Raw genomic sequence first — 17,563 nt, forward strand, 5'->3', positions numbered from 1 at the left:
ATTTCTTTATTTCCTTTTATTTCTTTCTCTTTGAAGAGCACAGCTTTCTCTGTAGTTTTAGTCATCACTTTTATATTATTTCTATGTCATCTAAGCTCCTGTCCTGACCACCCCTTTCTTCTGCTCTGAGCCTGGCAAAAATGCCTGTGTGGTCAACACAAGGGATTTCAGGCCCAAAGCATATGAGATACAGAACTAAACAGTTTATTGTGCTTCCCAACTACTTCTTCTTCCAATTTCCTGAGTTTTGGAATATGTTGTTTTTGAATTCTCTTTCTTCTTTAACAGTCATAAGTAATCAGTTTCAACTGTATTTGATTCTTTGAGAAATAGGATAAAAAATGGTACTTGAAGTAAACAAAATAACTGTAGCTACTTCTTCCTTTTAGGCTTATGTGTGAGTTTGGGGAGGGACTATAGGGAGAATTGGCACTATTTATTTCAAGGGTATGTTGTGACCCTTCAAGGCCGTGCAGGTCCATGGTATTTGTGCAGATGGAATAATATTCACAGAGCCATTGGGATGTTGGTATACCTTTATTCAAGGGTGGATGAGCCACGCACGCTGCAAGCTCCGTGTCTATCTGCCTGTCTCATGTCGTGGCCCTTGCTCCCTCCCCAGCATGGCACCCACCATGGCACCTGTCCCCGTGTGTGTCTCTCATCATCATCACCCCCAGCAGAGTCCCTACCTGTCTAAGTACTAGAGGGGAACAAAGCCAGAAAATTGCCAGAACATTACATAACATAACATAATTCTGCGCATGCGAGCCCACCTCATGTTATGGGAACAGTTTATTGGACCCAATTTCAAGGCTATGAGAACACTAGTTATCAGGCCCCTCCAAGGTTGTGGGAACACTACTTCCCTTAGTTACCCAGACACATGGTCAAGGAAGCCAGGCTGCCTCCACTTATCCTACAAGCAGGAACATAAATATCTATGCTGCACCCTTTTATGTTCAGGGTCGAGGGTATGGAGAGAAAGAAAACCCCTGGACCTTCAGCCTCTGGCAGTTTATCTGTTACAGAAGGGGAAGACCCCAAATGGATGTGATCCAATAATGAATGTTTGTTTATGCAAATATGAGCTGAGGAGCAAGGGGAAATCAGAAATTTTCTGTAAAATAAAGTACGGGAATTTGGGGGTAATAGAGACTCAAGGGAAACAGGTCCACAAAAAATAATAATGGGAAGCAGGAGTCTCCAGAGAAAGGTTCCTACTGAAGAATTGCTGAAGAACTTGCCAGAGTGTGGATATCTGATATTCACTTTAAGTGGCTTGCTTAGAGCAATGTTTGTTAAACACAAAAATTCCTACAATTGTTTGATATGGAGCATATATAGAAGGAGGCATGATTTTGGAGGTAGGAAGGAGATTTCACCTGAAACGAAAATGGAACCAGAAGTGACCATGAGTATGCAGGACCCTGGAGATTTGCAGAAACTTTAGGAATGTTATTGCTAACATTCCTAAAGGGCTTCATATGAAGGGCTTATGAAGGGCTTAAACCAACTTTATGTAAATCTGTAAGGACAAGGTGACTTTAGCTGACATTTGGGTTACATTCTTTTAATAGGATCCTAGAATATGTCCTCCCACAGCCACACCCCTTATCAACTTACACCCAGGTATCAACCTATGAGTCTTGATGAGATCTCTAGGCCTCTATGACTTCCATCTACACTCCCATTAATTCTACATGTTTCTGTCTTGGTTTTGTGGATTTCAAATCTGAAATTCTGTTTCGAGTTAGTTGCATGACTCTGAGTTGGTTCCCTTGGTTTCTCTCACCTCAACACAGAGAAAGTGATACAGTCAATTCCTGATTTTCAATATTATGAAATTCTGTAAATGATGTGAGGCCACAGAACAGCTACATATTGAAAGCTCTATTTTGTGCTTAGTTATGAACATGACTTTTACTCTTTATCTCCAGCAGATGGGGCCAGGGAAAGGCATTTGTCAGATTTCAAATGCTTTGTGAGGTTTCCTTAAGCCAGCTGCTTTATCCTAGGTTCTCGCACAACCCTTATAACAGCCCTATTAAGTAGGAATTACAATCCTTGTTTTGCAGATGGGAAAATTGAGGCTTAAAGGGTTAAGTAATTTGACTAAGGCTGAACAAGCTAGTAATAGCAGAACCAAGGTTAGATCAGAAGTCTTTCGGACTCCAACTGCCATGCATTTTCTCTGCAGTGTGTTTTTTCCCCCAGGATAGAAAAAAAAAATGCTTATTTCAGCTATGTTCCCTAGATATAAAAGCACTGAGCTTTTTGGGAGATTTCAGGTGAATTGATGATTAAGCATGTTAATCAGGAAAAAAAATGAAGTGTAAGGATTTTAGCAAAGTTATGTGAGCAGATCAGTGAAATGCAAAGTAGCAAAAAAGTAGGGACTCTCTGTACTTGCTCTTAGCTCATGGAATTACTGTGCAAATCAAAAGAGAGAATGAGCAAAAAAGCACAACGAGAAGTACAAAGCACTCTCCAAGTACAAGGTTTTATGATTTTAGTTATTACTATTTTTGAAATTATTCTTTGGGTCCCCATTTGTGCAGTGACTTTACTTTTTTAATTTTAATTTTTTGCTTAATCCCTTCACCTTTTTCACCTACCCCAACCTCCTACCCATTGGCAGCTGTCAATCTGTTCTCTGTATCTATGAGTCTGATTTCTTTTGTAATTGATTTCTGTGGTGGCCCATTGGCTTTCCCAGGGGAAGCAGTCACTAGCTAACTTCACAGAGCTGACCTTGGCAGGCAGAAGCAGTGCACAGCAGCAGTAGCTTGGCCCCAGTGGGAACAGCTAGAACCTGAGGTGAGGTTCTATGCAGAAAACTGCCATGGAAGTATGGACGGGCAGGATTTGACAGTTCCAAGTGGAAGGTACATGCGTTAGGTTGGCAGCGTAATAGCATTTTTTTGAGGTAATTACATTTTATGGTAATAAAAGGGGAAGCAATCATCACCAAACTTGATCCTTGTCAAAATCCTGTGGTGTATCAGTAATAGGATAAAGTTTGGACAGCTTTGGGAATAATTGAATTTTGTGCAACAGAGGCAATTTAAAAGTATTAACTTTTTTCCTTTGTAAAAGTAATGGACATTTATTTTTAAAAAGCAAGGAAATCATATCTATCAAGTAAATGTCCCACTTTTCAATTTCCATGTTTCCCCACAATTCCTCTATTAAATTTTAATAGGTAGTTTTCTAGCAGTTTAATCTGTTCTCTCTCCATATATTAACACATTTTAATAGATTACAGTGCCTAAAATGAATGTATTTAAATAATAAAAATAAATGTATCTTTATTATAATTTATTATATAAGTAAACAAAAATTGGACTCACACTGCAATTCTGTTCTGACGTCTGCTCCCCTCACTGTTGTGAACATTCCTCTGTGTTAAGATGGGGCAGGGCGGGGAGAGCAGTGGGGAAAAGGTGAGACAACAGGAGCTGAACAACAGCAAAAAGATGTTCAGCCTTAACTCATGGTTAAGGCAATTTTAAAAGCTAATTTATATATTTCTAGGAATTTATCCATTTCATCCAGGTTGTCCAGGTTGTTGGCATGTAGTTGTTCATAATATTTTCTTACAATCCTTTGTATATTTTTGATGTCTTGTTATTTTCCCTCTTTCATTTCTGATTTTATTTATTTGGGTCCTTCTTTTTTTCTTGATGAGTCTGGTTGAAGGTTTGTCAATCTTGTTTATCTTTTCAAAGAACCAGCTCTTGGGAAGAAAATGAGTGAGAGAAATGGCAATTAAAAAACAGAATGAGTTGAACATTCTGTTTATCTCTCTCTGCTTCTTATTGTGTGGTCAAATAGGTTTTTATTTACCATGTGAAATTCCTCAAGGACAAATGTTCAAATCTAATAATTTTTTAGATGTAGTTATTTGTATTGAAAAAGCAATCTTCATGTAAAGAAGTAGAAAGAAAACATAGGAAATTAAAAACAAGCAATTTTTAATTTTTAATTTTTATTTTTGCTATATAAGGCCTCTTGCTAGAAGCAAACACTCTGTACAGATATCATTTTAGAAATGGGTTTTTTCACGTTACTGTTACTGTTTAGCTCACAGTTGAATGGAAAAGCACACTGTGAGTTTTGCTGTCTAAAAACAAACAACACTGCTGGAGAACATTTAGCATATAGTGTTTCTACAGGAGAAAATTTGACACAATTTTCTTAGAAGGAGGAGTCAACTTCTCAGAGATGTTCTTTATGGAGTTGAATTTAGAATGTCTAAAGGTATAAGGACTAAAGTAATGTGAAATAATTCTTACAGGAGCTTTTTACATTGGCTAACTGAAATTGTAAATTCAAATGGTTTTTTTTTTTAATTTCTACTCCTGGAAATGACCTTGGAGATAAGATTAATGAGGTTTGGAATTAGCAGTGTGATATAAAAAAGTGCCATTGGCCCCTTTAAATATAGCCTCCTTGGTTTGAAATGTAGGGCTTTTTCCCCACTGTCTGCCTTCTAGAGATTTCTTTCCAAGGCACGTCCTTAATACTTAACACAGCTGTCAAATGGAGACAGAGATAATGAAATGCACTCAATGAAGAGTTTTCAGACACTTAACTGAACTAGTTGGGGTGGGATGGGAATCTGATAGGCAATTAAATCATCCAAGGCCAGGGTCAAAGTTGCTATTGAGAACGACCCAACACGGGGCAGGAATGGGATGGGGCTAGTTTCCCTGTGATGCTCAGTGTTTGCCTTCAAGAAACCTAGCAGCCACGTGGTGCAGGCTTCACAGGCAGCCGCCCTGGGCAATCAGTCACTCAACTAAGCTTCTTTCAACAGGCTCCTTTGAAGGTAATCTGACAATACATCTCCCTGGCTGTCATGCCACCTTACTACCTCTTGCCAAAGACATACTCACAGAAATAGACTAGGAGTAAAAGGGGGAATAAAAGAAGATTCCATCTTGTCCCATTTATTTAACTTAAATGAACTAATTTTCAAAGTGGACAATTAGACTTATTGGTAAATTCAAAATCTTGGGCAAAATGTAACCATACAACTACCTCAAAACAATAGACCAAAACCACAAATCATGTAGCTGAAGCATGAGCAGAGGAAAGAACTTTGATCTTTCCAGCTACATGGGAACCAAAGTCTACCCCCCCCACCCCCACACACAGGAAACCAAAGGACCAGGACATAACAGAACTTGAACACCAGAACCCTTTCAAAAGCAAAGGGTTGATTATTTTAGGAAGATCTAGTGTTAATGCCTTTTTATATAAATGGCTGAGCTCCAAGTTCCTCCAATTAAAACTTGCCCACCAGTGCTTCCATATACCCGTTCCCCCTATCCCCACAAAAACCTCCCCAAACCCTGAATGGCACATTAGCTTCCCATTCTCCTGGGTGGTCCATTCATAATAAAAGAGCCAATCTTCCTCCACTATAGTTCTGGGTGTTTAGTGTTTGGATCTGTTAAAGACAAACTCTTTCTGTTGGGTAACAAAGATGGCAGTATCTGTTTCTGTGTGTCCTGGAAACAGAAAGGTGGATGACAGGGATGACAGTTCAGTTTCAGGAAAGCATCAGCTCAGTTCTCCAATCTAGAGAAGAAACAGAAAGCAGAGGGCACAAGTCCCTGTACTATTTGAGACATGAAGCACTTTTAACTGGTAGAAACTTTGGCTGTTGCTTCTTTTTCTCCACTCAGTTGCTTTGCCTATATTGGAAAGTTGGGACTATCAAGACAAAATTGTCAGGAGGCAACAATTAAGCAAAAGTATTTATTTGGGATCAAAGAATTGCAATTTGGCATACACAGACTTGGGTAGTAACCCAAATGGTGCCCCACTAGAGAGCAAACTCAGGTTTTGTTGTGGTGGTGGTTTGTGAAGGAATGTTTGCAGAAGTTGTTTATAAAGAGTTTTGATTAGTTGGCAGCAGAAAGTTAGTCTTGGTTAAACATGAATGGTTGTTAGGAGCTAATGTTTGGTGATCTGACCCCAGCCTCAGAACTAAAAGCTCCAGGCTGCCTATATGACTACCAGCTCTACAAGTGAGAGCTGGCACCTAGGGATAACAGTCAGTAAACACCAGTAACTATGGTATTCACTCAGCTTTTACTAATGCATATTCAATTCAAATCCATACTAACCTAACGACAATAGTAATCACTCAAACAATCAGCAATAATATCACATAAGAGAATGGGGGGATAACAAACCCAAGTCCCAAGAGTCCAGATCAGGTTCGGTCCCAGAGTCAGCAGGGACATACATCGAGGTCTTGCAAGGCAGAGTCAGAGGGACTGAAGCACCGGGGAGCTCTTTCTTCTGAGGCTGAACACACAGGATGTCTCAAAGCGACTCTCTCTGGTGCATCTTGGTGACCTGAGGTCTTCTGCTTTTATGCTCCTTTTGGTTGCAAAGTCATGATGATTTTCCACAATTTCTTGTAAACATGTTTTTCTTAATTTGGATAAGCATATGTTATTTTCCTCAGTCCTCATAGGCACAGGTTGTATGTGACAGCTCTGACAGACACATCTTGTTTTATGTCACTGAGAGGGTGGCGTTACCCTTCAGATAAGCACAGGTTGTCTGCCACACTGTGCTGTGCATGATGAGGGGTTTCATGAGTCCCCAGCATCATTGATCTACTGCACATGCTCTAAACATGACTGCAGGTCCTGCTCTGCATGATGGTAACTAATGCTATTGCAAAGCAAAGGCCTGTTTACTGCAGCAAGTTGAAGGCTTTGGAATATTTGTGGTTTAGCCCAGTTCACAGTTCAGGGTTCAGCAGCAAGGACCTGCATAAGGGCCACTGCCATAATAGCTTTCTAGATTAATTTTAAAACCCTTCACAAAAGTGACTCCATTTTATTTCACCCTTTACAGGACAAAGGGGCTTGTATATATGTTTCTCATTATAGGACTCTCAAGATTAGAAACTGTAGTCTGGGAAAGCTGAGTTTTTAAAGTAGAAAGAATATTTGTGGTTTATAAAAATGCCCTCCTTAATTTTTTTCTAGTTTTAAAATATAAAATAATAGAAAGTAAAAATGTTTAAAAAATAAAATTACCTTCCTCAAGAAAGGTGTTTTCTGTGGTGGCAGGAATTCCTTCACAGCTGCCACGAAGAATAGGTTTCAAACAAGATGACCTGAAGGCATTTTTATTCTTTGCATTTCAATTAGGAATGTTAGAAAAGAGGACAGTGAATGTGGAAGGATCTGATTCACTTTAAAGTTTATTCTTTCTGCTTCTCCATGTGCCTCACCATGAATTTTATTGAAAAGCACAGAATTCATTTTGTTAATTTGGGCTGATAAATAGAAATTAACTAATGCCACACCTCCTCTGTATGTGAGAGAAATAAGCAAACAATGGAATCAATTCCAAGAAGTGAGAAAGACCAAGTTTACACACTTAGAATTTCATGGGTATTTATTTTCAAAGTTTTTTTTTGTTTTACACTTATTACTATCTCAGTGATTTATGTTATATGATTTGTTCCTTTCCCTATTTATAAAATACTATCTGCTTATGGTAAAGGGCAAAAAAAAAAAAAGCAAAAAAAACCCCTTTTTAATCTATATTTTCACCTATATACTATTCTAATTTACTAATGAGAATTGATTTATAAAAGATGAGAATTAACTCCTATGACCACAAAATGTGGGCAATAAAAGGTCTTGCCAGTTTTGATACTTAATATTAAAATATTGTCCTCTAAAAATATTTGTCATGAAGAATCTTCAAATGACTCTTGGTGAGATAAATCATATTAACACTTAGGTACATGTTTTCCTACTATGAAGATAAATGCTCTAACTTAATGTCATTTATCTAATAGCAAGAATTTCCTTCTTACAACATTTTGTTTATTGTTATTCTTAATTATTTAAGAATTATTTCCTTAGCTCCTGCTATCTCTCAGTATTTCTTTCATTACTACTTGTACAATACTATAGGATGTTATATGCTGTCTTTTATTTAGATTCTCATCACCCTTGTCTTTTTGCACCTTTCTGAATTTTATTGCCCATGGACAAAATAATAGAAAGTGAAGATATTTTACCTATGGATAAGATCCTGCAGTTTTAATGGCTCATATGGCTGTCCATGACAATTATCTTTGCTTATTTCTCAGGTCTCACTTCCAGCCATTCCCTGCTAAGTAAGCACTTTATGTTCTGACACTGCTGAATTGCTCATGTTTTCTCATGTCTATTTTACTGTTTTATGCTTTCCCAATGATAGTAGCTTCATAGATTCCTCTTCCTGCCCCTACCCCATTCTTATCTGTCTGTTCTATTTTCTTCAACTAACTCCAAATCATTTTTCAAATCTTAGTTCAGTAGTTTCCTTCTTCTTGAAGCCTTCCATGATTCTATGACTCTATGTTATTATCATGGCAACCTCTTCATACTTCTGATACTTCCCACATGTAGTAATATATTTTTATCTGTTCATTTCTTCCAACACAAGAAAACTTCCTGGGGCAGGGGTCAAATCTCATTCATCTTGCACCATGCTGTTACCAACAAGCCTGATACACAAAGGGCGTGCATAAATACCTGTAAAATAAGACTTCAGTTTCCTCTGCTTTCTTTGGTTTCACACATTCATGTCCTGGTATTTTAGGTATCTGTATTTTGGAAAATAAAATGTTTAAGGAAATCTGGTTAGCTTAGGCATTTTGTAATTTTAACTCTGGATAGTGGTGTACTCAATGATTTTAGTTTCCATATTTTTACAATATCTCTCTAAGTCACATAGACAGATGCCTTGATATTCCTTGGGAAATGATTGAACACTATGTGGTGAGCTCTATACATGAAAGGACTTGACAGTACAATCACAAGAAAAGCAATATGGTTTAGTGATGAAAGTGAAGCAGCCTTTAATTTGAGTCTTTTTCTGCTGATGACTGCAGTGTGACTTTCAGTGAACTGTAGGCCCCTTTCATTTCTTTTTGTAAATGAAGAGTCAAGCAACCCACTATACACAGTCATGGTGAAAACCAGTTTAACCAAGGGACTCAAAAGTCCCCAGCAGGTATATATTTCATCAGAAATGCTTAGTAAAAATATAATACAATAATGTTCTTTCTAGTAACACTAATTCTTATTTTAATAACTTTATTGAAGTGTAATTAATGTACAAGTATGGCACATAGTTAATGGATATGATTTGATGAGTTTGGACGTGAATATACCTATGATATCATCACCACGATCAACTTCATAAACATACCTATCACCTCCAAATGTTTTCTTGTGCTTTTGTATGTGTGTGTGCATGTATATGTGGTAAGGACACTTAACATGAGATCTATCCTCTTAACAGATTTTTAGGTTTATGACACCATATTGTTAACTATAGTCCTATGTTGTACTGCTGATCTCTAGAACTTATTTTGTATAACTGTAACTGAATAGCCATCAAACAACAACTCTCTCCTTACTATGGCCCCCACCCCATACAACTACCATTTTATTTTCTGCTCCTGTAATTTGGACTATTTTAGATATCTCACATAAGTATAATGATGCAATGCTTATCCTTCTGTGATTGACTTATTTCACCATATTTTCCCAAAAGGTATCCTTGTTGTCCCAAATCATCCTTTTCTTCTCCTTGTTGTTGTTGTTGTTGTTGTTCTTCCTCTTCTTCTTCTTCATCTTCTTCTTGTCTTCTTTTCTCCTTCTTTCCTCCTCCTCCTTCTTCTTCTTTCTTCTTCTTCCCCCTTCTATTTCTCTTCATTCTCCTCTTTCTCTTTCTTTCTTCTTCTTCTCCAGGTTTGTGCATGTTTTTGCAAATGATTGGATTTCATTTTTTAATCTATTCATCTGAATGTTTGTGTTGTTTCCATATCTTGGCTGTGGGAGGCCCCATCTTGCAGACCTTTCCTGTCTGAGAATGAGTTGTCCTGGACACATTCTGTTGTTCTGGTGGGAAATGGGGTGGCAATTCCCTCTAGTGGAGAATGCCCCAAGTCCATCTTTGAAACAGCTTTTATTGGGATTGGTATGCAAAGGGGTATACAGTATACATGCAAAACTCATCAATCAATGTCTAAAGGCCATAGTTACAGAAAACAGATATTATCTATAGACAGCAATTGAAGAAACACAGAGATCTGCCTCAGGTCAAGGTGTATTAGATATGCTGATGCCAGAGGGTTGTTAAGGTGTGGTTCATGAGATTAGGAGTCCACTCCCTTATGCTTTGAATTTAAACATCTGGTTTATATCAATGGAGCTATACAAAGCAAAGCAAGCTTCAAAGGGTACAATGTATTCTTTAGGCCTGATTTCCCATAGGAACCCTCAGTGTCAGTATCAGGTCATGCCTGCCACCTGCATTCCCAGTGTTCTGGTCGAGACTTAACAGGCAAGGCCTTGCTGGGGCAGGGCTACAGTTTCAGATACCACGCAAAGTGGTCCCCAACACTTGGCTATTAGAATAAAGCTGCAATGAACATATGAATGCAAATACCTCTTTGTGATCCCGATTTCAATTCTTTTGGATATGAACTCAAGTGAATCACTGGATCATATGATAGTTCTATTTTTAATTTTTTAAGGAACATCTATACTGTTTTCCATAGTGATTATACCACTTAACATTCCCACCAATACCATTTGACATTCTCATCAATACCATTTTGTATAAGCATTGCTGTTTTTCTTGTCTTTTGGTAATAACCATCCTAACAGGGATAAGATGATATCTTGTTGTAATGATTTGCATTTCCCTGCTGATTAATGATGTTAAACACATTTTCATGTATGTCTGGCTATTTATGTGTCTTTTTTTGAGAAATGTCTATTCAAAAGTACTTCATCCATTTTTATTTTATTTTTGACATTGACACCTTGTCAGATGCATTGTTTACAAATATTTTCTCCCATTCCATAGGTTGCTCTTTTCCTCTACGGATTGTGGTTTTTTGCTGTGCAGAAACTTTTTATTTTGATGTGGTTCCACTTATTTCTGTTTTTGTTACTTGTGTTTTTGGTGTTATATCCATGGAATCATTGCCAAGAACAATGTTGTGAAACTTTTCTCTTATATTTCTCCTGGGAGTTTTACAGTTTCAGGACTTCTGTTTAAGTCTTAATCTATTTTGAGCTATTTTTTGTGTATGGTAAGGGCTTAATTTCATTGCTATGCATGTGGATATTCAGTGTTTCCATATGTTGAAAAGACTACCCTTTCCCCATTGTATATTCTTGGTACTCATCAAAGATCAGTTGACCATATATGCATGGACTTATTTCTGGGCTTCCATTTGGTTCTGTTTGTCTATATATCTGCCTTTATTCCAATACATTGATGGCAGAAATTAAATAAGCAAAAAATAAATGGAAAGATATCCCATGCTCATGGATTGGACGACTTATATTGTTAAAATGTCCAAACTATCCAAAGTGATTTACAAATTCAATGCTATTTCCATCAAAATCCTGGTGACATTTTTTTACAGAAATAGAAAAAACAACTTTAAAATTTATATGGGACCACAAAAGACCCAGAGTAGACAAAGCGATCTTGAGTAAAAGGAATAAAGCTGGAAGCATCACACCTCCTGATTTCAAAATATATCACAATGCTACAACAATGAAAACACTACAGTACTGGATACCAATTAATGCTGAAATATACCAGAACAAGTATAATTATTGTTTAGATACTTTGTGAATGTCACACTTGAGGAATATAAGTTAAAATAACTTGATGGAGTATTTTCCCTAGAGACAATTTACACTCTGGTTGACTCATTCTCCAACTTTGCTGGGATATAATCAGGCAATGGAGCATAGAGATGAGCCCACTATCATCTATCTTTGAAAGTGAGGAGGGAAATTGATAGAATCCTTCAGAAGGGAATAGCCTCCAATCTACTACTAACATACACACACAACTTTATTTTGCGATTATTGAAGAATCTGACTTGCTATAAATAGGTGTGGAATTTGGTCAAGTCATGTTCTTGCCTGGGCCTGTGTGCAGGATTGATGATTTTTAAGCTTTAACATTTTATGATATTTGAGGCAGCAAACAAAGCTGAATTCCACAAGGAGATGGTAACAAAGAGGTTTTCTGGGAACATCGGGCAGAAAACCCATACAAGTGTGTCCCATGGCCCTTCCACTATCTGCAGGGCTGAGCACATAGCCAGCTTTAGATAGAAACATTCAATCTGTAGGTTGACAAAGACAACCATAGTCGTTTTTTTGAAATCCCTACACAATATTCTCTCCAAATGGCTTGCCAAAATGTTCAAAAGCTGTGTTTCCCCTTTAAGGACCTGGTAGGGAGAAATAAAATAAATAGGGTTAAAAGACAGCTTGAGGCACATACAGCAGATTCTTTTTTCTTTTTGAGACACTTCAAGTAGCTAACTTTTCTTTTACAAAGTGAAAAAGTAATCAGCAAGTAGGAACCAACCTTCAGTTCATTCAGAAGTCAGCATCCAGGGTGAAAGAGTTCTCTGTGTGACTGGACATCACTCCCATCCTCTGACACTGGCCTACCCTCTTCTCAGAGAAGTTGGTCTTCCCTTCATGGAAATGTTCTCCATGAAGTCAAACAGGTTTTCTGCTCAGAAAGCCTTGCTGAAACCCAGCTCCAGCAGGAATCTGTCCACTACAAATTCAATGTACCGCTTCATCAAAGTACAGTTCATCCCAATGAACTTCACTGGCAAGGCCTCGGTGAGGAACTCCTGTTCTATCTTGATGGTATTGATGATGATCTCCTTCACTCTCTGCTCTGAAGATTTGTGTACCAGGTATTTGAACATCAGGCAGGCAAAGTCACAGCGCAAGCCTTCATCTATGCTAATAAGTTCATTGCACCCATAAGTTCATCTATGCTAATAAGTTCATTGGAAAATGTGAGGCCAGGCATCAGCTTCGCTTCTTGAGCCAGAATATCGATGCAAAAGATCCAGAAAAGAAGATTCCTTTCATTGCAGCAAAAGCCACGACACATTCTCTGTAGGTGGCTTCTTTGTCCCCAGTCCAGCGCAGGACCCAGTCTGCCTTCTTCTTGACACAAGGTATCGTCTCGATGGTGTTGAAGAGGACCTCCCTCTCCTTGGAATCTGTAACGTAAGTGTCAATGAGGAGGCTGTACATCTCAGAATGTATGTTTTCCATGGCGATCTGGAAGCCATAGAAGCAGCGGGCTTCCATGATCTGAACCTCTTGGCTAAACCGCTCCACCAAGTTTTCATTCACAATGCCATCTCTTGCCGCAAAGAACAGTAGGACGTGCGAAATGAAGTACCTCTCCTCGGTCTTCAGGGTCTCCCAGTGCAGCAGGTCCTTGGAAAGATCCACCTCCTCTGCTGTCCAAAAGGAAGCTTAGGCCTTCTTGTCCATCTGCCAGATGTCATGATACTCGATGGGGAAGATGACAAAGGGGTGGTGGTTCTCTTTCAGCAGTGTTTCATCCTGAACGCTGAGGGCTGGTGCCTTCGTTTTCGGCTCACTGGCTCCTGGAAGATCCTGCGGGCAGCATCGCTGGCTAGTACGCCGGTGCCACGAGGGCCGGTGGTGTGCTCTCCTTGTCTGCCAGACTGAGCCCCTTGAGGGGAGAGAGCTGCAGCTGCTGCGGGTCCGGGAGAGTGGCGAGCTGGCGATGGACAGAAAGCTTGGCTGCGGTGGTGGGTGATCACCCAGGTGATGCTGCATGCGGGTCCAGGGACCAGCAGATTCTTAATTATGGTGTGCGTATTTATTATTTGCTCTGTCTGGTTTCCTGGCTCATGCTTCCGTAAGTGCTCCTGTTATTATCATTAATAATACTAGTGTTAATAACTACTAAAATTCATGGAATATGAACAAATGCCAGACTTTCTTCTGAACACTTTATAAGAATTATCTCAGCTAATTAATGCAGTATCCCTATGAAATAGACATTTCAGGCCTATTTTAGAGATGAGGAAAAAGAAACAGAGAGGTTGAGCAATTTACACTCGGTGAAGTTTCTAGTAAGTAAGATTTAGACCTAGGTCATACATCCAGAGTCAATTTATTTAATCACCATGCTATATTTTCTCCCTGAATGACTCTGTAGTATTGGTTTGGCATCACTTTGTTTTTGGTTTCTGTGCTTATATTCGACACAGTTACCTTTTTTTTTTTTTGGTTCCTGAAGGCTGTTATTTCTCCTGTGTCTAAACTCTGTCCTTTTGTCAGTACACCTATGTGCTGCTGTATCTGGGCACCTGCCAGTCCTGAGCTCTTTCTTTTTCGATTTTTCTCTCTAGTCTCTGGAGGCAGCTGAATTATTTCATAATTACAAGGTAAAAATAAGAATTATGCGTAGAGAAACCTATAGAAAGCTAGCAAGCACATCACCTTATGAGAGTCAGAATGCACACGGGCAAGTCCCAGCTCTTTTTCTACCCTTAACAAGACAGAATGTGAGTAAGAGAGATAGCATACATGGTCTACCAGTTATCTGTGACTGGTGTAACAAATTACCACAAACTGTGTAGCTTAAAACAACAGGAATTCATTGTATCACACTTATAGAGGCCAGAAGTTTGAAATCAAAGTGTCAGGAAAGTTGCCCTCTTCTGGAGGTTCAATGAGAGAATTCATTCTTGGCCTCTCCCAGGTTCTGGTGGCGGTCAGCATTCCTTGGCTTGTGGCTGCATCACTTCCATATCTGTCTCATGGTCACATTGTCTCTTTCTCTTCTGCCTTACTTACTCTTACAGGGATATTTGCCATTGGATTTAAGGCTCATTCAGATAATCCAGGATAAACTCTCCTCCAAATCCCTAACTTAATCACATCTTTTGCCATATAAGGTAATTTCACTCTGTCACCATATAAGGTATAATTACAGGTTCTTAGGGTTAGTAAGTGGACATATTTTTGGAATGACACCATTCAACCCACATATATGGCAAGTTTGTAGTCACCCTTCTATACAGGCCTATGGCAGACACAGCTAAATGTTTACTGAAGTCCAATAAAGCTCAGACTTCTTTCCAGTACAAGGGTTGGCTAGGGCTTGCTTTGGTAGATAAAATCAGTTTTCTTTTTTTAAAAAATATATTTTAGTGATTATTCTATTACAGTTGTCCCATTTTTTTCTCCCTTTTATTCTCCTCCACCTTGTACTCCCCTCCCACCATCATTCCCCTACCTTAGTTCATGTCCATGGGTCATACATATAAGTTCTTTGGCTTCTCCACTTCCCATACTATTCTTAAACCTCCCCTGTCTATTTTGTACCTACCATTTATGCTTCTTATTCTCGATACTTTTCTCCCACTCTCCTGTCTCCCTCTCCGTGCTGATAACCCTCCATGTGATCTTTATTTCTGTGAACATGTTCCTGTTCTAGTAGGTCCTTGCCTTTCATGACTTTGAATACTTCTTTTCAGCCCCTTCTTGCCTGAAAGGTTTCTTTTGAGAAATCAGCTGATAATCTTATGGAACTCCTTTGTAGGTAACTGCCTTCTCTTCCCTTGCTGCTTTTAAGATTCTCTCCTTACCTTTAATCTTGGGTAACTTAACTATGATGTGCTTTGGTGTGTGCTTCCTCCAGTCCAACTTCTTTGGGACTCTCTGAGCTTCCTGGAATACCTGGAAGTCTATTTCCTTTGCCAGATTGGGGACATTCTCCTTCATTATTTTTCAAACAAGTTATCAATTTCTTGCTCTTCCTCTTCTCCTTCTGGAAGCCCTATGATTCAGATGTTGGACCATTTCAAGTTGTCCTGGAGGTTCCTAATCCTCTCCTCATTTTTTTTAATTCTTGTTTCTTCATTCTGTTCTGGTCAAATGTTTATTTCTTTCTTCTGTTCCGAACCATTGGTTTGAGTCCCAGTTTCTTTCCTTTCACTGTTGGTTCCCTGTACATTTTCCTTTCACTTTTCAGAGTCAACACTTTTTCCTCTATTTTGCAATCATACTCAACCATTCCTGTGAGCATCCTGATTACCAGCGTTTTGAACAGTGCATCTGATAGGCTGACTATCTCTTCATTGCTTAGTTGCATTTTTCCTGGAGCTTTGATCTGTTCTTTCATTTGGGCCATATTTTTTTTTGTCTTGGCAGAACTGTTACTTAGTATAGGGCAGAGTCTTAGGTATTTGCCAGGGAAGGGACACCCACATGGCTGTGTTGTGGTGCTGAATGTCAGGGAGGTATCTGAGAGGGAACAATGCCTTGCTGACCTCTCAGCTGACTTTCAGTCACTTCCCCTGCTTCCTATAAGCAAATTGGGCCCTTCTGGTGCTGATTCCTGGGTGGGTGGTTTTGTTTACATTCTAGAACCATGTAGATCTCTCCAATGAACTCTCCTGTGAGGTTGGGAGTTGTTCCTGCTGCCTCAACTCCCACAAGTTTTTTCATTCAGAGGTTTTGAGGCTTTATTTCCCCACACTGGAACCCTGGATTGTGCAGTCTCTAAGTCTACCCAGTTGTTCTTCCCAGTTTATCTGCATGCAAATGTGGGACTGCCTGGTCCACCATCTGCTACCTTGCCCGGTCTGCCAGCCACCACCTCACTGAGAGTCCTCTCTACTCGGCTGCCCATCTCCATCCCTCCTACTGGTCTGGATGAATATTTCTTCTTTAACTCCTTGGTTGTCAGACTTCCATACAAATCAATTTTCTGAAAGTTCTGGTTATTTTTGTTTTTAAATGTGTTGTTGTCTTTCTTTTGGTTGTGCAAGGAGGCAAAGTGTATCTACTTATGCCTCCATCTTGGCTGGAAGTCCTAAAATCAGTTTTCTTGATGTAGTATGATAGTTTGGTATTGACAGATTAGATTGAAGTGTTGACCCTGCCACTTAGTGACTGGGTGACTTTGGGCAAATGAAATTTGGCACACCTACCTTGCAGGTCATGGTGAGAGCCAGAAATAAAGTAAATAAACCACCTTAATATATTTAATAGTTTGTTGCATGAATGAGTGAACATTCCCTATGTACTCTAGAGGTAAATGAAAAATAAATTTTCTCTGACCTCATAGAGCTGAATGTTTTAAAAATAGACACACTTATATTTTAACATTCAGTGACAGAGTGATAAAACATTATCATAGGTTAAAGCCTTGGTATAGGCCAGATGCTTTTGAAGCACCAACAAAACCCGCTTGATCCTGGGTAGCTCTGTGCTATGGAACAGTGCCTTCACTGGGAAAGATTAATTCTGAGAATAATCATATTATGTTGAGATATTTTGAAAATAAAAATGATAGGGTCCTGGCTGGGTGGCTCAGTGGGCTGAAGCATCATTCTGTACACCAAAAGGTTGCAGGTTGGATCCCAGGGCAGGGCACATACCTAGGTTGCAGTTCTATCCCTGGTCTGGGGTGCACATGGGAGGCAACCAATCAATGTTTCTCTCACACTGATGTTAACCTCTCTCCCTGGACCTGCCTTCCTCTTTCTCTAAAGATCAATAAAAACATATCCTGCCCTGGCTGGCGTAGCCCAGTGGATTGTGTGTGGGCTGCAAACCAAAGTGCTGCAGGTTCAATTCCCAGTCAGGGTACATGCCTGTGTTACAAGCCATGACCCCTGGCAACCGCA

General features: G+C 39.2%; 1 pseudogene; it reads right to left on the reverse strand.

Moving 5' to 3' along the window:
- Positions 1-12,458: 12,458 nt before the first annotated feature.
- LOC123817467 lies at positions 12,459-16,876 on the reverse strand (annotated as a pseudogene).
- Positions 16,877-17,563: the final 687 nt, after the last annotated feature.

Source organism: Phyllostomus hastatus, unplaced genomic scaffold, assembly GCF_019186645.2.
Source record: "Phyllostomus hastatus isolate PE091 unplaced genomic scaffold, TTU_PhHast_1.1 phas_contig_113, whole genome shotgun sequence".
In the NCBI taxonomy this organism is placed as follows: Eukaryota; Metazoa; Chordata; class Mammalia; order Chiroptera; family Phyllostomidae; genus Phyllostomus; species Phyllostomus hastatus.